The following is a 23134-nucleotide window of genomic DNA, read 5'->3' on the forward strand; positions in this document are numbered from 1 at the left end:
TTACTTCTGGGTTTCACTGCTTGCGTAGATGCTCAAAATGATTTCATGCTCAGAAGCAGCGAATCGCAACCCGCGCACATGCAGATGCGCGGATGCGGATTGCGTTCTGCTCATGTTGCGAACGGGGCTCTGGAACGGATCCTGTTCGCAACCAGAAGTAACACTGTATATGATATTTCTTGAGCCCCTTTCTTGCTGGGCAAGGTAAAAGGTAAAAAGGTAAAGGACACCTGGATGGTTAAGTCCAGTCAAAGGCAACTATGGCGTTGTGGCGCTCATCCCGCTTTCAGGCCAAGGGAGCCGGCGTTTGTCCACAGACAGCTTTCCAGGTCATGTGGCCAGCAGGACTGAACTGCTTCTGGCACAATGGGACACCGTGACAGAAGCCAGAGCACACAGAGATGCCGTTTTACCTACCTTCCACAGCAGTACCTATTCATCTACTTGCACTGGCGTGCTTTTGATTTGCTAGGTTGGCAGGAGCTGGGACAGAGCAACTGGAGCTCACCCTGTTGTGGAGATTTGAACCGCCAACCTTCTGATCAGCAAGCCCAAGAGGCTCAGTGGTTTAGAAGAGGAGGAGTTTGGATTTGATATCCCACTTTATCACTACCATCACTAGTCTCAAAGCGACTAACATGACATCCCAGCTAATTATATCCTTCCAAGGGTGGGTGCCACCACTGAGAAGGCCCTCTGCCTGGTTCCCTGTAACCTCAATTATTGCAGTGAGGGAACCGCCAGAAGGCCCTTGGCGCTGGACCTCAGTGTATGGGCAGAACAATGGGGGTAGAGACTTTCCTCTTCTCCTAGGCCTCCCAATCTTTAATAATAATAATAATAATATTTATACCCCAGACATCTGGCTGGGTTACCCCGGCTACTCTGGGTGGCTCCCAACAGAATAATAATAAAGCGATAAAACATAAAACATTCAAAACTTCCCTAAACAATGGTTTGTGTGTGCGTGTTACTGTTTTGTTTGTAATTATGTCATCTGCTTTTGTGTTTTTGCGCTCTGGGTAACCCTGTGATCTCCAGATGAAGGGCAGTGTATAAATTTGATTAACAACAACAACAACAACAACAACAACAACAGCAACGGCTCCGATTATTGCCCACCTCACAGCACCTTCCGCCTGAGGCGCCTGCCTCCTTCCGCCTAGTGGCAGGGCCAGAGCTGAATCCACACCCCACCCCAAAAAACACAGCTTGAAATCCCGACTCTGCTGTTGTCCCCTCTTCCCCCCTCCCTAATGCATGCGGCAGGGCAAGGCTCCCTCTTCTTCTTCCCTCTCCTTCTTGGCCCTCCTTTCTCCCAGCCGGGCGCTGAGCCTCTTAATAACGCAACCTGTGCTGAGCGCAGATCCCTGGCGCGCTCCCCCCGCCGGATAATGAGATGGGGACGCTTCTCCATAGGAAGTCCCGCGGAGGGAAAACACTGTTCTTAAAGGAGGCATTACTGCCGCTTAGAGAAGCGTGCAGCAGAGTGACAACAAGCATATATTGCTCTATCGTTCGTGTGTGTGTGTGTGTGTGTGTGATGGAACTGGCTGAGATGACTGGCAGAATCCGGGACCAAGGAGAAGAGGTGGTGGAAGAAGATTGGAAAAAATGTAAAGTTTATCTTCAAAAATATTGCAAAATTAAGGATTGTTAGAAAGATGTTGGGAAAAGAAAATTATGTGGTTTTAGCAGAAAAGACATAAAGGATTAAGTAAAAATGAATTGGTGAAAGAGAGAAGGTAAAATTATAGTATGTTAAGATAAATTGTTAGGATAAAAACAAAGTTGGAAGGATTTGCTGGAATATCTAATTGAATTAGAATACAAAAATTGGAGGCGTGAGGAAGTCAAGGAAATAAGTGAATGTAAGTAAGTGAGTTAAAGGTTTGACTTGTTTTTTATTTCTTTTTTCTGTTTTTTGATGATGTTTTCTTATATGCATTGTTTTTTTCTTTTTCTTCTTTGATTGTTTTCTTTTCATTTTTTTCTGTAACCTTTAAAATCTTAATAAAAATTTATTTATCGTTCGTGTGTGTGTGTGAAGCCCCCACAGGCACTGAGTGCCGCCTTCCCAGAAAGAGATGTGGGGATAGCGAGCAGGAAACAAGCAGGAAGGGAAAGGGAGGCTTAGATTCACAAGGAAAGCCTGCTGGATGGGGCCAAAGGAGTCTAGTCCCCCATCCTGTTCTCACAGAGGTCAGCCAGAGGCCCCAAAGGCAAACCCACAAGCAAGACCCAAGCGTCCCCCTCCCCTCCCCTGGTTTCCAGCAACTGGGGTTCTGAAGCTAGGAGCTACTTATAGCCCTCCATGAATTTGTCTAATTCTCTTTTACAACCATCTAGGTTGTTGGCCACCATTACCCCTTGTGGCAGGGAGTTCCATAGTTCCATTGCATGCTGTGTGGAGAAATGCTTTTTTCTGTCTGCCCCGAATCGTCCCACTTTCAGCTTCACTTTGTGTCCTGGAGTTCTAGTGCTACAAGAGAGGGAGGAAACTTTTCCCCTATCCACTTTATACCTGAATATACCAGTAGACCTGAGAGCCAGCGTGGTGTAGTGGTTAAGAGCGATAGACTCGTGGTGGATGGTGATGGGAATTATCTGTGGGATTGAGTGTAGGTATGTTGTAGGTATGTTGTATGTATGTAGGTATGTTGTATGAAATGTATGTTTGTATGTGTATTAATGTTGAATTATTTTAACAATAAAAATCTATATTAAAAAAAAAAAAGCGATAGACTCGTAATCTGGTGAACCGGGTTCGCGTCTCCACTCCTCCACCTGCAGCTGCTGGGTGACCTTGGGCCAGTCCCACTTCTCTGAAGTCTCTCAGCCCCACTCACCTCACAGAGTGTTTGTTGTGGGGGAGGAAGGGAAAGGAGAATGCTAGCCGCTTTGAGACTCCTGAAGGGGAGTGAAAGGCGGGATATCAAATCCAAACTCTTCTTCTTTCCCTTCCTCCCCCACAACAAACACTCTGTGAGGTGAGTGGGGCTGAGAGACTTCAGAGAAGTGGGACTGGCCCAAGGGCACCCAGCAGCTGCATGTGGAGGGGAAGTGAACCCGGTTCACCAGATTACGAGACTACCGCTCTTAACCACTACACCACACTGGCTTCACCACTACACCAGTGATCGCCACTGTAGTCTGCCTTCAGGGATCCAACTGTGAACAAAATGTGAGTAAACTACTTTTATATACTTTAAACAAGATTGTGGTGTGTTTATTCTTTTAAGAGAGATATAAGGGACCTTACCAGGAACCTGATAGTGAGAGGCTCACACGAGCCTGCAACCAGCTACTCGCTGTGCGTTTAAGAAGGTGAATGTGAAACTCTACTAAGTAAAGGAACTTTCTAGCGCAAGTTAGGAAGGATATTAATAAACAATATATCCTCTCCTGCCTCCCTGAACATTCCCACAGTGTTGCCGTTCTGTTCGTGCAACAGACCTCTGCTTGCACACTGGAAAATTCCCACCTCCCTGCAACATGATGCTGCAGGGCAGTCGCTGACAGGAGGGAGGCCTTGACCACATAGAATGCCTGTGCCCAGAGATCTGGTTGCCCATTTGCTGCCTGGCCAAGTTCAAGGTGCTTAAGCCCTTAAGAACTTGGGACCAGTTTATCTACGAGATCGCCTTACCCCACGGGCGCCCACTCAGCCGCTTTGATTGGCAAAATTAGCATTATTCCAGGTGCCACGTAAGGCCCGCTCCACATTTGTAAGAACTTGATTGTTCAGTGTGGCAGCACCTACCCCGTGGAACTCCCTGCCTCTTGACACCGAGCAGGTGCCTTCCCTGCAAAAAGCTTTGCTTAGATAAGTCTGTCCAGATGCTTAGACGTCTTAGCAGGTTAATTGCTGTGGATTTTAAACTGTTCTAGATTTGTCTTAATAATTTTATAGTTTTTTCTCTTTGAAAACTGCTTTGAGGTTGTTATTTTTCTATAATCAAGTGGTGCATAATTTTTCAAAATAAAATTTCATGGTGGGACAAGGCTTATTGGCTATTGCTTTGTTTTGCTGTTTTCTTGTTTTCACAATGTGTTTTTATCTTGTATTTTTATGCTGTGAATTGCCCTGAGATCAACAAATGAAGGGCGGTATGCAAATTTAATACATATTATAAATTAATAAACAAACAAACAAATGAATAAATGCTCCCAGGGGGTTGGGGAAGCAGATTAGGTAGGTGGGTGGGTGGGTGGAGGGAGTGAAGAAAGGAAAAGCCTGCTTTTTTTGTTTGCTTGTTTGTTTGTGTGTACAGACAGACAGACAGACAGACAGGCCACAGGGACTCACACAGCTTTAGATACAACCCCACAGCTCTATTTCAAGCCTGGACTGAGAAAAAAGCATGTACCATCATCAGATGATGATGATGATTACTATTACTATTACTATTTTATTTGTATCCCGCCCAGCTGACTGGGTTGCCACAGCCACCCTGGGCAGCTTCCAGCATATATAAAAACATTAAACCTCGAAAAGCTTCCCTAGACACGGCTGCCTTCAGATGTCTCCTAAATGTTATAGAATTACACTTTGCAGCTTCAGGCTGTGGAGGCAGAGCATAGCGCTGTGGCCGGCAGCTTGGTCCACCTGAGTCCGGCCTCCTCCCCTCACTTGCTTGCCAATAAAACAGAAGATGGTTGCTCTGTTTGCAGAGAATTTCCAGGCCCAAAAGGCAACAAGTCTCGTTCAATGCCCTGCATCAAGTTGCTGGGGGCATCTGTAGTGAGCGGGACTATCCAACCCCCTGACCCTTCCTCCTAGACACCGGCAGGACTTGGCCAGGAGAGGGGAGAGATCGCTAGTTGCTGCAAATCACAAGCCAAACGGTAAAGCTGCCACCACCTCCTTTCCTGGACCACCCTCGAATGGGGTACAAGCAGTGGCGTAGCGTGGGTTGTCAGCACCCAGGGCAAGGCAAGTAATTTGCGCCCTCTAACCCATGGATTTGCGCCCCCTAACCCTAACCCCCGATGTTGTGCCCGGTGCGGCTGGCCCCCCCTGCACCCCCCACGCTACGCCACTGGGTACAAGGAGGAGAAACCCCCCCTTCAATATTTACTGGGTTTGCCCAGCCCTGAGTCACTTTACCATGATGCAGACAGAAATTCAACCGGTACGGTAAGGCACCAGTTTAGCTTCCCCGACCAAAGGCACAGAGTACAAAAGACAAAAAGTCCTTTTCCAAATTTATTAGACAAGCCACTCAAACAGTTGCACGTTTCTTTAAAGGTTACAACTTTGTTTAGACTCAGAGACCTTAAGATCAAAAGGCTCTTTCTTAGTTCCCAGGCCACTCTTACACTTAGGTAGAGGTAAAGGGATCCCTGACCATTAGGTCCAGTCATGGACGACTCTGGGGTTGCGGCGCTCATCTTGCTTTATTGGCCGAGGGAGCCGGCGTGCAGCTTCCGGGTCATGTGGCCAGCAGGACAAAGCCGCTTCTGGCGAACCAAAGCAGCGCACGGAAACGCCATTTACCTTCCTGCCGGAGTGGTACCTATTTATCTACTTGCACTTTGACGTACTTTCGAACTGCTAGGTTGGCAGGAGCAGGGACCGAGCAACGGAAGCTCACCCCATCGCGGGGATTCGAACCGCTGACCTTCTGATCGGCAAGTCATAGGCTCTGTGGTTTAACCCACAGCTCTTACACTTATCAGGCTCCTAAATTGTAAATTACTTGATAGCCTCCTGTGCCTTTTTACAACCCAGTCTGCAGTCAGGCCCCCAGCTGTGCCAGGTCTGCAAATCAGATAACATCTCATCCTCCCACTTTTAGAGACAGGGAGTTTTACATTTAAAGAGACCAAACACTCATTCCCCAGAAGGCCACAATTTTATCTCTCCCACAATGCCTCACTCCTGCATGAACCAACGTTTGGCACACCCAGATTTCCCAACTTCACCACGGCATCCTTGCTCTTTGCTCGGATCCAGAGCACTCTGTCCTCCTCCTTTTGCTCGGCGACAGTGAAGAATTAGTCAGCAAATTATTTCAAACTGCAAGTCTGAGAGGCTTGGGGACAGACATTCATTTTGCCAATTAAATAATTTCCTATGAATTATTCAAGGAACCATATGGGCAATAAAGAGGCAGGGACAGAACTCTCTGAACCTTGTGGGGTCTGAGTGGATTAGCTAAGTTTGGAGACAACGCAGGACTCCCTTCTCTCCTCCTCCTCATTTTAAGATATCTGACATTAAGGCAGATGACTGCAAGGAAGGAGCCTGCCAGGCAAACCGGGGCTCCCAGGGTCATTCTATTGCAGTGAAGCTGTGGGTTATGGAAGCAACACATTAAGAACATAAGGAGATTCACACCAGAGCAGACATTTTTATCCAGGTAGCGTTGAACTCACCTTCCAGTGTCATAACTTTTATATGCCTGTTGTCTTTGTCCATGGAGTTTTCTTGGCAGGGATACTGGAGTGGCTTGCCGGTTCCTGCTCCAGGTGGATCACGTTTGGTCAAACCTCTCCACTATGACCTGTTCATCTTGGGTGGCCCTGCACGGCATAGCTCATAGCTTCTCTGAGTTATTCAAGCCCCTTCGCCATGGCAAGGCAGTGATCCATGAAGGGGAAAAACCTGCCATCCAGAAGTTCAGTGTCAGGATCTCCCAGGAGTAGAACCAATAACCATCTGGATTCGTAGACTAGTACCTAACATGGTGAGCTACCGGGGCTACATAAGGAAGGCTGATTGCTGAAGAATTGATGCTTTTGAATTATGGTGCTGAATTATGGACCATAAAGAAGGCTGATCGCCGAAGAATTGATGCTTTTGAATTCTGGTGCTGGAGGAGACTCTTGAGAGTCCCATGGACTGCAAGAAGATCCAACCTCTCCATTCTGAAGGAAATCAGCCCTGAGTGCTCACTGGAAGGACAGATCCTGAAGCTGAGGCTCCAAGACTTTGGCCACCTCATGAGAAGAGAAGACTCCCTGGAAAAGACCCTGATGTTGGGAAAGATGGAGGGCACAAGGAGAAGGGGACAACAGAGGATGAGATGGTGGGACAGTGTTCTCGAAGCTACCAGCATGAGTTTGACCAAACTGTGGGAGGCAGTGGAAGACAGGAGGGCCTGGCGTGCTCTGGTCCAGGGGGTCACAAAGAGGCAGACATGACCAAACAACTAAACAACAACAGCGTTGAACTACCACTCCCATCATCCCTGACCAGGGCTTATGGGAGTTGTAGTCCAAAGGCACCTGGTGTGAGCTGGGCTGGGCTACCAAGCTGCAGTCAGAACGATTTCTTCAACCGCATGTGGTTGCTTTTGTTTTCCTGTCGCTAAAGACAAATGCCAAAAGATGCCCACATGAAGCTGCATAATTAGAAAGTTGTGTTTCTTTTCTGGCCATCAAAGGTGGCTTGTTTGGAGCTCCGCCATTCTAACTGAAGTGGGTCTTAAAGGACCTTGAAGTGAGCCCTGCACAATTAGGATAATTCCAGCAGGAACAGGCCATTGGCGAAGGATAATGTTCTCTGGCTGACAGATAAATGGGGAGGGATATATATTTTTTAAAAGCACAGCGGAGGCAACGCGAAGAGGCAGTAACAGAAGAGGCAGTCAGAAAACCGGGAGATAACATGTTGTTCTCTGAAATCCAAATGACAAGGAAGGTCAGGGCCCTCCCCACCGCCCCCGAAACCTGCTCAGAAGTAGCTCCTCCCTGCACCATTCAGTTACTACCCAGAATCCATATGCAAATTCCATGCAGATTTGTGTCCTCTTTGGGGAGGGAGAACGCTTCAGAAATGCCCACCCTCCCGGCACTAGGCAGACGAAACTGCGCCTGCTATGCTGATATTTGCATCGGCAGAGCGCACGTCCCCGGGGTTGGCCGGCTCTGAAGACAGGGATGGGTTGTTGGGGGGGGGGAATAAATAAATCTCTGGAAGGGACATGAAAGCACAGCTCCATCCATTTGTGCTGGGGAATCCTTGTCAGGGCGCTGCGCAGCCTGGCAGGGATGGGTGCGGGGGTGCGTGCTTGCGAGTCCTCCCGCCACCAGGCCTCCCCCCCCCCCGCACCCCTTTGGGATGCTAATCCTTGCTGCAGAAACTGAGGCTCCCCTTACAGGCCTCTGATATCTGAGCAAAAGGGAAAGCTACTTCAAAGGGCCTGGCAGGTGCTCTGGGAAAATCCGTGCGCCCCTCCTGGGGGAGCCGATGGCTGTGGCTCATCCCTCTAATCCCGCAGATGCTGGCAGCAGCGAAGTTAACATTTGGGGGGGGGGTTGGTGTTGGGAGGCGGCAGCTGGGGGGGGGGAAGAGCATATTGTCTTTTGAAGAACGTCTTTGGCGATCAAAAGCCGTTTCCCACACCGCTAGTACAGCTTCTGATGTGCGTCTTACTTTGCAACCCACGGGCTTAAAGGGAAGAAAAGATTTATCTTTCTTTCAGCAACAGGGAGAAATAAGAGGCATCCACTCCGTTATCCCAGCGGCCGCGGTCAGGCCTGCGGGCTACACTGCGCTTGAAGCCCCCGCAGCCGCCGCCAGGATCCCTCTGGAATCCCCAGACTGCGCACGGAGAAGGTGCAGCCCAGACGGAAAAGGGATCCCCCAGCAGCAACGCATCTGTTAGGAGCGGACACACCAAGCGGGGGTGGGGGTGGGGGTGCAACTGTTAGGGGGTCGGATTAGGACCTCGGACACCAGGGTTCAAATCCAGATCTGCCATGAAGCTCACTGGGTTGCCATACGTCCGGATTTTCCCAGAGACTCCAAGGGGGGAAACAGGGGCCGGGGAAATTTTGGGGTATCAGCAAAATGTCTGGGCTTTTGCAAGCAGTACCCAGAAGGACAGATCCTGAAGCTGAGGCTTTGGCCACCTCATGAGAAGAGAAGACTCCCTGGAAAAGACCCTGATGTTGGGAAAGATGGAAGGCACAGGATTTGGGGGAGATTTTGTGGGAATGTTCAGGGAGGCAGGAGAGGATATATTGTTAAATTATATTCTTCCCAACTTGCTTTAACAAGTTCTACAATTTAGCAGATTAACATTCACCTTTTTAAACCTGTACAGCCGATAACATCTTTGCCAGGCTTGTTTAAGCCTCTAAAATAAGTTTCCTGGTAATTTCCCCTTTATTCCCTCTTAAAAAGATTAGACATAAAAGTATATAAAAGAGTTTACTCACATTCTGTTCACAGATGGATCCCAGAAGGCAGGCTTAGGTTACAAAATATATACACCTGGAATCTATCCCATAAGGAGATAGTTCCTTTGTCCTCTCTTGGCTAGAAGCATCTCAGGCTAAGGAGATGTTGCTTCTTCAAGGACTGGCATCAGAGAGAGATAGGTATTTTGTTACCTGCCCAGGTGAGGTCATGCCCACCTTTGCTCACATGCAGAGGAAGTCTGTCCCAGCCCAGGAGGAAACAGGAAGTTCTGACTGACTGGTCCAGACATCCCCTCTGTGTTTCACATCCCACAGATATGAGCAGTGCCAATGTGCTGGTCCCATGGGTTACCCAAGAGGTGAGGTCCAAGTCCAGTCCATGGTCGAAGGTGCAATGTGGAGGCAGTCGGTAGTAGCTGAAGCTGGGTGAGGGCAGGGAGTCAGGTGAAGTCAGGAACCGGTTTGCAAGCAGGGAGCCAGGGCAGGTCAGGAGCTCCGGCAGGAAAGCAGGACAGGGTTCAGGCAGGAACTGGCAACCAACAATGTTGCTCCTGCAACTGGGACTGGGGCTGGCTGGCTTTCATCTGCCCCGAGGCATAGGGCGGCCCTGATCCTCTGGTGACTCGCCTCTCCTGGCCTGGAGGTGAGCACTCCTCTTTTTTTAAAAAAAAAATAATAATAATTTTTATTAAGTTTTCTGACACATCACAACAAAAACAAAACAAACAAAACACAGAACAAAGACATATAAAACATGACTTCCCCTTACCTCCCTTTCCCTGCATCCTTATTTCACAATTCTTTAGCAACCCTTTAATCAATTTCCTTATTAATTCTCTTTAGATTTACTTAAAATTATTGTTTACAGCTGTAATTCTCTAATTCATACCCCTTGACATCTTAACGATCCTCAATTTTACAAGAGTCTTTGAGATATATTTTAAATTTCTTCCAGTCCTCTTCCACTGTGGTGAGCACTCCTCTTGCAGGAACTTAGTTCCCTCTGCCTCTCTGCCCTGAGCCTCTGCAGCTCAGGAGAGGCTGGAGGGTTACCAGACCCAGAGGCAACCTCAGCTTCCCCTGATGGGGCTGAGAGTGGAGCACCTGCAGGCAATGGGTCCTCCATCACCTCAGGAGCCAGAGCAGGCTCAGCTGGTGCCTGCCTGCACCTGAGGACCCAGCACAGGTGAGGACCCTTCAGGCTCAAGCCCCAGCCCCGGCTCAGCTGGTTCTGGAGGCGGGGACTCCTGTGCAGGCTGGGATCCCTCAGGTTCAGCATCTGAGTCCGAATCCCAGGCCATCACAGCCAATGACCTAAACCAGGGATGTCCAAAGTCTGCTTTGGGGGCCTAATCCGGCTCGCTGGCTGATTTAACCCAGCCCCCGTGGCAGTATATGTGCTGTGGTAAAATCAGTGTTCAATGGCCATCTGTCAGGAATTCTTTAGCAGTGATTCCTGCATTTCAAGGGGTTGGACTCGATGGTCCTTAGGGGACCCCACAATTCTATAATTTCTTTTCTCATTCTTTATTAGTTGGTTTAGCCCAGGGGTCAGCAAACCTTTTCAGCAGGGGGCCAGTGCACTGTCCCTCAGACCTTGTGGGTGGCCAGACTATATTTTTTGGGGGGAAATGAATGAATTCCTATGGCCCACAAATCACCCAGAAATGCATTTTAAATAACAGCACACATTCCACTCATGTAAAAACACCAGGCAGGCCCCACAAATAACCCAGAGATGCATTTTAAATAAAAGGACACATTCTACTCATGTAAAAAACACACTTATTCCCGGACCGTCCGCAGGCCGGATGTAGAAGGCGATTGGGCCGGCCCCGGCCCCCGGGCCTTAGGTTGCCTACCCATGGTTTAGCCCTCCTCCCCTCAGATCTTGAATCTGAAGGCAGAGCTGTTCTTCAGAGCCTGTAGAGGAGGCAATTCTGCCTTTTGTGATAAAAAAAAGAGAGTGGTTTCTCCGTCCATCCATTGCCACTTGAGAGATTTGGGGATTCGGATCAATACAAGTGCTTAAGGGAAGAGGACGCAGAGACAGAGGTTGATGCAGAGCTCAATTTGCAGGAAGGACAGCTAATCCACCCTGAGAGATGCTGAACATGCTTCGGGGTGCTTTGCGGTACCCAGGCTTGATCAACGGGATTTCCCAGGCTCACAGCTTCAGGCTCAGAAACCCACAAAGGCAGAAATCCAAAGCTCAGGAAATAGCCAAGTTGCTGCTGGGATCAGCTCCTCCGCAGTGCTGACAAGCCACTCTGCTCGGGGGCTCGTCTCTCTTTTTGATCCAGAAGAGCTTGTGCAATGATAAATGCATCAAGGCCGCCCCCGCCCGCCCCGTGGCAGGAAAATGCGGGGGGGGGGGGTTTCCAGGCTGCCAGCGGGATTCCGATTCGGAGGGCGTGCGACGATTGATGTGGAACAGAATGCATTGATTGCAGGACAGATGTGCTGGGTTGCAAAATCGGCTTCTGTCCTACACTTCCCCACCATAGATGTAGAGAGGGATAAGAATCTCAGGGAATAATACCTTGGTTTTTTATTTTTTTTTACATCATGAAACAAAGAATCTACATCTTGATTGTAAAAGAAAAACTAAACACAAAGAGGTTTATCAAAAGATAAAACAATTAAATCATCACTAAGAAAAATTGGCAACAATAGAATATAGGAAGTTAAAACACTAAAAACAGGTTAAAATTCACATTAACTTTCTAAGCACAATTCAAAGTGTTGGTGCTGACCTTTAAAGCCCTAAACAGCTTCTGCCCAGTATACCTGAAGGAGCGTCTCCACCCCCATCATTCTGCCCAGACACCTGGGTCCATCTCCAAGGGTCTTCTGGCGGTTCCCTCACTGCAAGAAGCAAAGCTACAGGGAACCAGGCAGAGGGCCTTCTCGGTGGTGGCGCCTGCCCTGTGGAATGCCCTCCCACCAAATGTCAAAGAGAAAAACAACTACCAGACTTTTAGAAGACATCTGAAGACAGCGTGGTTTAGGGAAGCTTTAAATCTTTGATGTTTTATCATGCTGGGAGACGCCAGAGTGGCTGGGAAAACCCAGCCAGATGGGAGGGGTACAAATAATAAATTACTGCTGCTACTACTACTAGTACTACTACTACAGAATCATATAACTGTAGAGTTGGAAGGGACCCCAAGCCTAGTCTAGTCTACCCCCTGGCAATGCAGGAATTTCAGTAGGCCTCCTCTTTTCCAGGCTAAACATACCCAGCTCTTTCAACCATTCCTCATAAGGCTTGATTTCCAGATCATTGCAGCCACCCCCACTCCCCCAGCCATTATAGCTTTGTGTGCTTCTTCCAGGGTCACAGGCAACCTGCCTCTGAACATTGCTGGAGAGATGCTTTTGACCTACAGCACCCAGAAATGAACCTGGGAGAGGCCTCCTACATGTGGGGACCACACGCCCCCCCTAAAATTATGGGACCCTCCCTCAGCTTCCCTCTTGCATCCGAGGCTTTTCATACAATCAGGGGATTGTAGAGTTTGAAGGGACCCTGAGGGTCATCTAGTCCAGCCCCCCACAATGCAGGAGCTTTTGGACTGGTGAAAGTTTCCAAGAGGCCCTCCAAGAGAAGGCTAGTCACCTTCGCTATCTGCAATATCTCTTCTTCCTTTTCAGTCCTCCACCACCCTGCACCCATCTCATAACTTGCCTCTGCAAATCCAGAAATCATTTTTCCCCTCTCCCCCCCGCCCAAAGCCCGGCCGAAAAAATAATAACTGAGATTGTGAGTGGAGGGAGGGAGGGAGGGAAAGAGAAAGCGAGCAAGATAAGAAAAACTGCAGGCTAACAAAGGAGATCTGACAAGTCAGGGAGATGCAGAGGGCCCCCAGATTAGAGGAAAGGAAACTTAAAAGAGGCAAATTAAACACTTCTTCAGAAAGAGCGATAAAAATGGTGCCAGGGAGAGATGAGAAAATCCTGCAAGGGAAAGAGAAACTCTTTTCAAAAGGCACCTTTATCCACACCCAGGATCTCAATGCCTGATGGGAGGGCAGAGGAGATGAGAAAAACAGATTAGTTCCCTGGCGCAAATCACCCCCAAAGCCCAATTTGAAGGCAGCTCTTTGGCAGGAGAAAGCAGCAGAGTTGTTTATTTATAGGGATGCTTCCTCTTGCATCTGAAGGATCAGCCAACTTCTTCCTCTTCTTCCTCTTCTTCTCCCAGAGCCAGCCTACTGAGCAGAGGCCACCCAAGCTTTCCTAAGTATTCCTTGGGTGTTTAAGAATGACAAAGAAGTTGCCTTTGCTCCAAGACTATAAGAAGAACCTGTCTGGATCAGGCCCATGAATGACCCATTGGGTCTAGCATCTTCTTCTCAAGGTGGCCAAGCAGATCCTCCCATGGGAATCCTGCAAGCAAGGTCCAAGCACAAGGGTAACACCCCCCTTCTGTTGCTTCCAGCAAGTGGTACCCAGAAGCACCGCTTCTTTCAATTGTGGAGGCAGAACAGAGCCATCCTGGCTAGGAACCGTAGCCCTCCCCTCCACGACTTTCCTCCATCCTCTTTTAAGGCCAGCCCTGCCTCCTGCTTAACTTTGCACTGCTTGAAGAAGTTATTTATTTCGTCCATCCTGAATCTCCCAACACTCAGCTTCGTTGGATGCCCAGGAGTTCTAGTGTCATGAGAGAAGAGAAAACCTTTTCTCTTTCCACTTTCTCCATGCCACACATAATTGCAAGGACACCGGGAAGTATCCTATTGCATAACTGCAATTCCCCTCTCTCACCCATCATCCTCAGTAGCTGAGATTCAGAGGCCTGCAATCTGCTTCTCCCATATAATCCACCCTAGACTTAATGGCCAACCTTCTTGCCATCCCTTCTGGTCATCCCATACGCCAGTGGTTTTCAACCCGTGTGCCATGGCGCCCTGGGCTGCCTTGAATGATGGTCAGAGGTGCTGCGGGCAACAATATTTTCTGTCCTTCTTTCCTTCTCTCCCTCCTCTGAAACCCTCTCATGTCTGCTTCCCAAAGGCTTGCACAGCTGAAGAAGTGTGCATGCACACGAAAGCTCATACAAATAACAAACTTAGTTGGTCTTTAGGGTGCTACTGATCATCGAAGAATTGATGCTTTTGAATTCTGGTGCTGGAGGAGACTCTTGAGAGTCCCATGGACTGCAAGAAAATCAAACCTATCCATTCTTAAGGAAATCAGCCCAGAGTGCTCACTGGAAGGACAGATCCTGAAGCTGAGGCTCCAAGACTTTGGCCAACTCATGAGAAGAGAAGACTCCCTGGAAAAGACCCTGATATTGGGAAACATGGAGGGCACAAGGAGAAGGGGACAACAGAGGACGAGATGGTGGGACAGTGTTCTCGAAGCTATCAGCATGAGTTTGACCAAACTGTAGGAGGCAGTGGAAGACAGGAGTGCCTGGCGTGCTCTGGTCCAGGGGGTCACAAAGAGTTTGACATGACTAAATGGCTAAACAACAACAACAAGGTGCTACTGGAAGGAATTTTTTAATTTTGTTTCAACTATGGCAGACCAACCCAGCTACCAACCTATAGCTTGCACAGCTGTTTATCGCAGCAGTCCTGGCTGCAGGCGAATGGTGCCTCTGAGAGGCACCTCTCTTTGGGGTGGGGGCTCAGAGACCAGGGACGGTGGCAGAAGCTGCCCAGTGGACTTCCAAGGAGAGGGGAGAGAAGGCTGAGGGAACACTCCCCAAGGGAGGGTGTTCGAAAAAGGGTGAGAGGCTGCCATTTCTGCAGGAAGGGGTGACATAACTGGGCTCCTGAGCCCCACAGGGGAGCTGCAGAAAAAATGTAGTTGGTCAAGGGAGCTAGCTGTGGGCTCAAAAAGGTTGAAAACCTCAGCCTTATGGTCACATATCTGTGAGAAGGTCTCCTCTGCTGTGTTCCCCCAACTCCGGATTCCCCTTCCCCCTTGAAGCCCAGCCAGTGGAGATTCTGAAAAGTTTCCACTGAGAGTTAAAAGAACAATTTTATTTTTCTGGGATTTTGGAATCAAACACCAGTGACTGTTTTGGCCTTGTGCTGTTTCCTTGCTGATGCTTTGTTAACTGGATTGCTATTATTTTTGTTTTTGCTTTCTGCTTGTTGTATTTTGAGGTCTTGCTGGAAACTGCCCTGGGATCATGTTGATGTGATGATGGATGGCCTACCCATCTGGATAAGAAAATATTGGAGGTGCAGATGGGATTATCTTCAACCCTCTCACTCAGGTGCCCCAGGGAAGGAGATCCCTGCCGTGAAATAAGGGGGTGGTGCTTCTTCCCTGCTTTGGGGTCCCTGTTCAACCACAGAGACTTTGAGGGGGCCACCACCATCAAGGGTCAATAGAGATGGGGAGGAATTGGATTCCGTTTGCATGTGAATCCACCCAAGTTGCAGTTTCCAAAACAACACAAAAATCAAAGATGCCCTTTGCACTTCTAATTATACAGTGCAATTCTCCAGTCAAGTAAAGCATACCAAAATGCACACACTGGGGTGAACCATGCATAAAAATGCATTTCTTTCTTAAAACAGCACATAATATATCGAAAAGCATCATTTTAAGGGAAACAGCCTTGCAAAATGTGGTGTTGTTGTTGTTTAGTCGTGTCCGACTCTTCTTGCCCCCCTGGACCAGAGCACGCCAGGCACTCCTGTCTTCCACTGCCTCTCACAGTTTGGTCAAACTCATGCTGGTAGCTTTGAGAACACTGTCCCACCATCTCGTCCTCTGCCGTCCCCTTCTCCTTGTGCCCTCCATCTTTCCCAACATCAGGGTCTTTTCCAGGGAGACTTCTCTTCTCATGACATGGCCAAAGTCTTGGAGCCTCAGCTTCAGGATCCGTCCTTCCAGTGAGCACTCAGGGCTGATTTGCTTCAGAATGGAGAGGTTGGATCTTCTTGCAGTCCATGGGACTCTCAAGAGTCTCCTCCAGCACCAGAATTCAAAAGCATCAATTCTTCGGCGATCAGCCTTCTTGATGGTCCAGCTCTCACTTCCATACATCACTACTGGGAAAACCATAGCTTGAACTATACGGACCTTTGTCGGCAAGGTGATGTCTCTGCTTTTTAAAATGCTGTCTAGACATTGTTTGTCTAGTTTGTCATTGTTTTTCTCCCAAGAAGCAGGCAAAATGTGTATACAGTGGTACTTCTGGTTACATACGCTTCAGGTTACATATGCTTCAGGTTACAGACTCCATTAACCCAGAAATAGTGCTTCAGGTTAAGAACTTTGCTTCAGGATGAGAACAGAAATCATGCTCCGGCGGCGCGACAGCAGCAGGAGACCCCATTAGACCCCCAAGTGGTGCTTCAGGTTAAGAACAGTTTCAGGTTAAGTACGGACCTCCAGAACGAATTAAGTTCTTAACTTGAGGTACCACTATACAGTACTTGACTGATACTTAGATATCACATCCCACAAACACTAGGCATGACCCTCAGACGAATTAAGTACTTAACCCGAGATACCACTGTATTGGGTTAAATGCATACAAAATTGCAAAAGACTATGTTACCCAGCTTGCAAACTATTTAGCACCAGAAGCTTACTCACAGAACACACTCTTCACAAACCTGAGAAAGAGAATTGTTAATATGTAAAAGGAAGTGTATTGGAGAGAAAGGGGGATATAGGAAATATTAAGTAATTTGTTTACAAAATGCTGTTGCATCCCCAGTTAGGCATTTCAGAATCCCCACCCCCACCCCCAACTCTCTCCTGGTTGTGACCTAAATGCAGCCAGGAGAGGTGTGAGGCTGTATCTTGCAACACAACACACACACACGCACGCACGCGCGCGCGCACACACACACACACACACACACACACACAGAGTTCATCCTTGTTCTGTGAGCTTCATTATACCTTATTTACAAATGCACCAAAGAGGTTTGAAGGTTGCAGTGACCTTCCTAAACAGAGACTGCAAGGGAGAACCCAGAGGAATCTGTGTTTGTTGGGCAAATCTCTCCTTCCCACCCACTTCCCATATTGGCAATGCACCCACTCCTTGTCTGAGTTAATATTTGAATTCTCTTTGCACTGGGGCTTTCGACAATCCACAGAACAACGAACCTGACACAAATGCTTGTTTCACCACATTTTCTGCAAGGAGCTGACAAGGAAAATACTTTTGTTGTTGTTTCCTGGCCTGGATATTTCCCAAGTCTCGCTGAAGAGCTTCAGCATGAAAATTGGGAGAGTTTCCTGTTTACAGTTCTTTGCCTGATTATGTTGCAAATCTGGACTTATGGTTTGTAGCTCTCAGAGACCATGGCATTAAGCAAAACCCCAATCAGGACTCTGAGAAAGCAGACTCCTCCTCTGAGGCTGCCTGGTGCTTTCAGATGGAGGGAGGCTTTGAATGGTCTGCTATCATCGTCCCCAGCACCCTCTTTTGAAATGCAAACCCAAAAACAGCCAGAAAAAGCACTTGCTTAAATTTAAATGTGCCTGGACTCTGAGCTGCTTTTGTCTGGAGTCCTCCTGAATGCAGCTTATAGATACACTGCTGCAAACGTGGTTGGCATATATTGCGCCCGGCTCTGGTCACCTCACATGAAAAAGGATATTGTAGAGTTTCGAAAGGTTCAGAAAAGGGCAATTCAAAGGATGAAGGGAATGGAGCGACTGCCCTATGAGGAAAGGTTGCAGGCTTTGGGACCTTTCGGCTTAGAGTAAAGGCGAGGAAGAGGAAACACGAGAGAGACTTCCTGAATTGCACATGGCAAGGAGAAAGCAGAGGGGGAAGCATCTCTCCCTCTCATGACATGAGAACTCGGGGACACACAACGAAGAAAGCCCTCCATGCAATGCATGGTCAAACTCTGGCCCTAGCTCCTACAGGAGGCAGGAATGGTCACCAACCCAGAGGACTTTAAATGAGGACTGGACGCATCCATGGAGGAGAAGACTATTAGCCAGGACAGCTCTGTTCTGCCCCCACAGTTGGAGGTGGCATTGCTTCTTGTTACGGAAATTACCCGGGGGGGGGGCACATCTTTAAACTTAAATATTACAAATATTATGCCTGAATGTATCCTTTCAACTTGACAGCTCAGGGAAGTTACCTAGCTTAAAAATTAATATAAAATCATCTCCTTTCCCAGTTTCCTCCATTCCAAAGCCATTTTCCCCTTGAAAAAAGACTCCAGGAAGTGTCCAGAGGTGACAATTGCTGGGCTCATTGTTAGCCAAAGGAAGCCAAATCTCACCATCTGACTCGCCTCACGCTCCAGACATGCAAAGGAACTTCTATTGTACTTTTGGGTGGTGGGCACTTAAGACATATTTGTCTATGCTAATCTTGTACCAAGGACTTGTCTGGACATGTTTGCCAAGGTTAACCCCTCCCCTTTTGTGACATGTCAGTGATGTAGCAATGATGCTGTACGAACTGTATTCTGGGATATGGTGGGAAAGTTTTAAAAGTCATTGTCACCCCATCCTTGGGGTTCAAATTTGCTCTTTGAACCTATTGCGCAATAAACTTTGGTCTACAGCTATTTGTTCCGGTTGGTGGCTGGAATCCTTCCTTTATTCTGCAGGGACCCGCAGGCTCTGCCCGACCAGCTGGGGGACTGGGCAGCCTCACACCTAGATCTTTTCCCTAACACTTCTGAATGTGGGAATGTGGGAATGTGGGAATGTTCAGGGTGTCAGGAGAGGATATATTATTTATTAATATCCTTCCTAACTTGTGCCAACAAGTTTCCTTACTTAGCAGAGTTTACACCCCCCCTTTTTACATGCACAGCAGACAGCTGGTTGCAGGCTTGTGTAAGCCTCTTAAAGGTAAAGGTAAAGGACCCCTGACAGTTAAGTCCAGTTGCAAATGACTCTGGGGTTGCAGCGCTCATCTCGCTTTACTGGCTGAGGGAGCCAGCGTTTGTCCGCAGACAGTTCTTCCAGTTCATGTGGCCAGCATGACTAAGCCGCTTCTGGCGAAACCAGAGCAGCGCACGGAAATGCCATTTACCTTCCCACTGGAATGGTACCTATTTATCTACTTGCACTTTGACGTGCTTTCGAACTGCTAGGTTGGCAGGAGCAGGGACAGAGCAATGGGAGCTCACCCTGTCATGGGGATTCAAACCACTGAACTTCTGATCGGCAAGCTCAAGGCTCAGTGGTTTACACCACAGTGCCACCCACTGTAAGCCTCTTACTATTATACGATTCAGTCTGTCTCAGATTGAAATGTACGTTCCTGGTAAGTTGCCTTGAATCCCTCTTAAAAGAATAAAGACGCCACAATCTTATTCAAAGTTAATAAAATAAGTTTACTTACATCAGTGCACAGCTGGATCCCGAGGCAGACTTAGTTACAAATATGTACATGTGGATCTACCCCATATGGGGGGATATTCCCAGTGCTTCTGCTAGCTAAGAGCTAGCAGAGCAGTCCTAACTAGAAGCTAGTCAAATGATGAAGGAAGTGAAAAAGAGGGAGGTGTGCTGTGTGACTCGTCCTTTTGTTACCTGGACAGGTAAGGTCACGTCCACCTTCTATCACATGCAAAAGGAGGAAACAGGAATGTTTTTGACAGCCTAGACCAAACATCCCCTTGCATGTCCACTGTTTTCCTAAACAAGGAATGTTGTATTTGACTGCTCTCAGTGGATTACATCCCAAACTGAATGCCAGTCACTGGAAACCACAGGAAAGGAAAAGGCTCTGGGGCTTGGATCCTGCTTGCTGGCTTCTCACAGGCAACTGTTCAGCCATGGTGAAAGTAGGCTTCTGGACTCAGTGGGCCACTGGCCCTTCTTATGTTCTTAAGGGGGGAGTTGCCTTCACGGTCTGCTTGCAGGTTTCCTGGAAGCATCTGGGATGCAGGATCAGTGCCGGATTTATGTATAAGCTAAACAAGCTCTAGCTTAGGGCCCCACTCTCTTGGGGGACCCCCATAAAAATGTAAAGGGGGAAAAAACCTGGAGGTACATTTCCAAAATATAAGATAAAAAACAAATAAAATAAAACCTACATACAGCAACAGTGTCAAATGGCTTGAGATACCTATGAGGTCCATCAATTACCATATAACATATATTCAACACAAAAGACGGTGACAGTTTGTTGTGGACAAAGGACAGCTGGACATAGAAAGAGCCCCATTACCTTCAGGAGCTGAGGGCCTCATCAAACCAAAATCCGGCCCTGTGCAGGATGGTTGACTAGATGGACTAAGGAAGCAGAAGAAGCTGCCATGTAGCAGGTCTGTCCAGCAGGCCCAGGACTGTCCAGGGTTCTGGCAGGAAATCCTCAGGGGGGCACAGCCAGAAAAAGAGAGGCTTTCCCCCCATCACCTCTTGCTTGGATGTCATCATCATCATAAACTTTATTGCACTAGCCAAAGGCCATGGCATCATTCAAAAGGGGATCAAAAAGAAAAGCAACAATAACCATAAAAACATCAGGCACATAAAAACATAAAAACATCAGGCACTGCAAATGCAACAAACCACGGTCGTGTCTCCTAGGAATTATTTGTTGCATATGATAGAATAGCAGAGGGTTCTTAGGTAGAATGTGCCAACTTAAATGTCCAAATCTCCTTTGCAACTGACCGCTATTTTATCCAGTTCTTTTCTCCTGATCTTCTTAGTTGCCAACACATAGAGTGCTACTTGATAAGTTACAAAGTCATGATTGGACCTTTTTCAAAGCAGATGGGGAAAGCTCGTGTTTACCTTCTCGGTGTGAGAGGCTCTGCATGCCCAGCACTACGTGGTCCACCCTGGAGCTACGACAGAACTTTTTGCTGGACTGATAATCCATTGATGCACCCAGATCCTGAGCTTTGCCCCGCATAGAGGGTGTTGCAGTTGGTTGCCATCCGTCTGTCTCTGTTGACAGCACCTTTGGGCGTGAGGTCAAACTGTTGGAAGGTTGCAACCCTGTTGAACCTGTAGAGACCAAAGCAGGAGAGACATGTTTTGTTGCAGCTGGAAGTTGCAGAGGAAGTTTCTGCTGTGAGAACTAGATTAAGGTTACCGGATTTTTTTCAATGAATCTGGGGACCCCCCCTTTTTTTTTTTGAAAAGAGAAAAAGAAGTTATTTTAAAAACATTATTTTTAAAAAATATATTACGAAGTAATATCTTCTCTTCTGTGCTCTCCTCTGTCACGCAGCCTTCCTCTGGGCCCCAGCCTGCTCTCTTGGAGTGCTAGCTGCCATGGAGTAGACTCAGGTCGGACCTGGGCTCAGTCATGTGTCCTTGCCCTCCCGTTGCGCTCCTACCTCTCATCCTCAATGGCAATGGCAGTGGCGGCAGTGGTGCCACAAGGTTGGGGCTCCCCTCTTTTTTCTCCTTCCTATTTCTCTCTCTTCCTTCTCCTGTCCTCTCTCCTTTCTCCCTGCGTTGGCTCCAGGGTTTTCCTTGCCATGGAGCGCCACTGGGCAATCGGCCGGGTGGCCAGGCGCTCTCACTCCCAGCTCGATTTGAGTTGCAGGGTGTGTGTCAGCGGTTCCCCCAGTTGATGTACCAGGCGTCCCTGGTTCCCCCTCGGCAGTGGCGGGAGCAGTGGTAGTCTCTACAGCCCGGAGCCAGGCTGGTAGCACAGTTGGCTCTGGCTGGCTTCAGGAGTTGTTCGCTGCCATGGCTCCCGCCATTTTGCCTCGCCAGAAGTCCCCATATGATGTGTCTTGTGCCGTTGAACCAATCGCACAACATTCATTCCCTGCTAATAAATCTACAACACTTAAAATATAAATCCGGGGACATTAAATGAAATCCGGGGACATTCCGGGGACGGATTTTGTCCGGGGACAGATTTGTAAATCCGGGGACTGTCCCTGGGAAACGGGGATATCTAGTAACCATAAACTAGATGGGCTGTTGGTCTCACTTGGCAGGTTCTCATTAGGTTCTTATCTCTCCTTTTATGCCATTTGCAGCCACCTTCCCCTCTGACTGGTGTTCTGTGTTGGCCAGACTCTTCCTCAGGACATACGATATGTGGAAGTCTGGAGGGTATCTTGGGCTACAGGCAGAGTAATTTCAATCTCAGTTCTGTATTCCACTTTGTATATTTCTGTCCATAAATGTCCAAATTCCTGGGCTATGCCCATGTACCTCTGCATGTAGATGTTGCTTTTGGTTTTCCAGAAAACTGAAATGGCAGATGTGAGCTGGCATTCGATGTCGATATTATATATCTCAGAACTGGCACCAAAAGTAAGCGCAGAATTTTACAGGGTGAGAAAAGGTCCTGTTTCGATAAAATTATAGTAGTGGCCGCAGATGAATGGGAGGCTGGATGGGAAGCAATTTCTGTGTCAGGCTGTTTAATGATTAAATTTATCTTATCTGAGTAGCTGAGCAAAGCCACAATTATCATTATTCATGGACGGTGTCTGGGTTAACCGCGACCACCATCATCCATCTCCTTCCCAAGTGCTTTCTACTCATTTATTAAAAGAGTTGTGGCAGCAGGAAGAAGAACTCCCACTTCCTGGCTTGGAGGAGGAAATGTACTCTGCCTGCACATCCATTTCCAAAAACCCTGGTGCTACCTTTTCCTAAGAAAAAGGAATCACAGAATTGTGCAGTTGGAAAGGGATTCCCAGGTGTCATCTAGTCCACCCCCTGCAATGCAGGGATCACAGCTAAGGCGTTCGTGACAGATGCCCCCTCAACCTCTGTTTAATGCAGAAGAGCCCACCACCTTCATGGGGAGTCCATTCCACTGGAATAACAATATTATTCCTAATGTTGGCTGAGAGTCCTGGAAGCCCTTCCTTGCAGGACTTTTCTCATGAAATAAAAAAACCAAGGTCTTATGGGTATAATAAATGTTCATAAATGTACCAAGCAAGCACATACATAAATCTATAAACCACATGTCTGAAGCAGTACAGGAAAACAGCCCTGGAACCATTTTGACTCTCAAACTGACCAAATGTTTTCTCTGCAAGGTTGAAGGAAATGGAAAAGCCTCCCTATTGTCTTTCGTTCACAA

At 47.9% G+C, this 23134-nt stretch overlaps 2 long non-coding RNA genes across 2 annotated transcripts in view; one reads left to right on the plus strand and one right to left on the minus strand.

Annotated features, from left to right (window-relative positions):
• LOC309342428 overlaps window positions 1–10455 on the minus strand; it is a 259920-nt gene extending 249465 nt beyond the window's left edge. Inside the window, exon 1 of the long non-coding RNA XR_014156804.1 lies at window positions 10323–10455. This is a non-coding gene — a long non-coding RNA (uncharacterized lncRNA). The remainder of the gene's footprint in view (window positions 1–10322) is intronic.
• LOC309342444 overlaps window positions 1–18674 on the plus strand; it is a 70123-nt gene extending 51449 nt beyond the window's left edge. The window contains exon 2 of the long non-coding RNA XR_014156821.1: window positions 18511–18674. This is a non-coding gene — a long non-coding RNA (uncharacterized lncRNA). The remainder of the gene's footprint in view (window positions 1–18510) is intronic.
• Window positions 18675–23134: the final 4460 nt, after the last annotated feature.

Source organism: Podarcis erhardii (assembly GCF_964252035.2).
Source record: "Podarcis erhardii genome assembly, chromosome: 5".
In the NCBI taxonomy this organism is placed as follows: domain Eukaryota; kingdom Metazoa; phylum Chordata; class Lepidosauria; order Squamata; family Lacertidae; genus Podarcis; species Podarcis erhardii.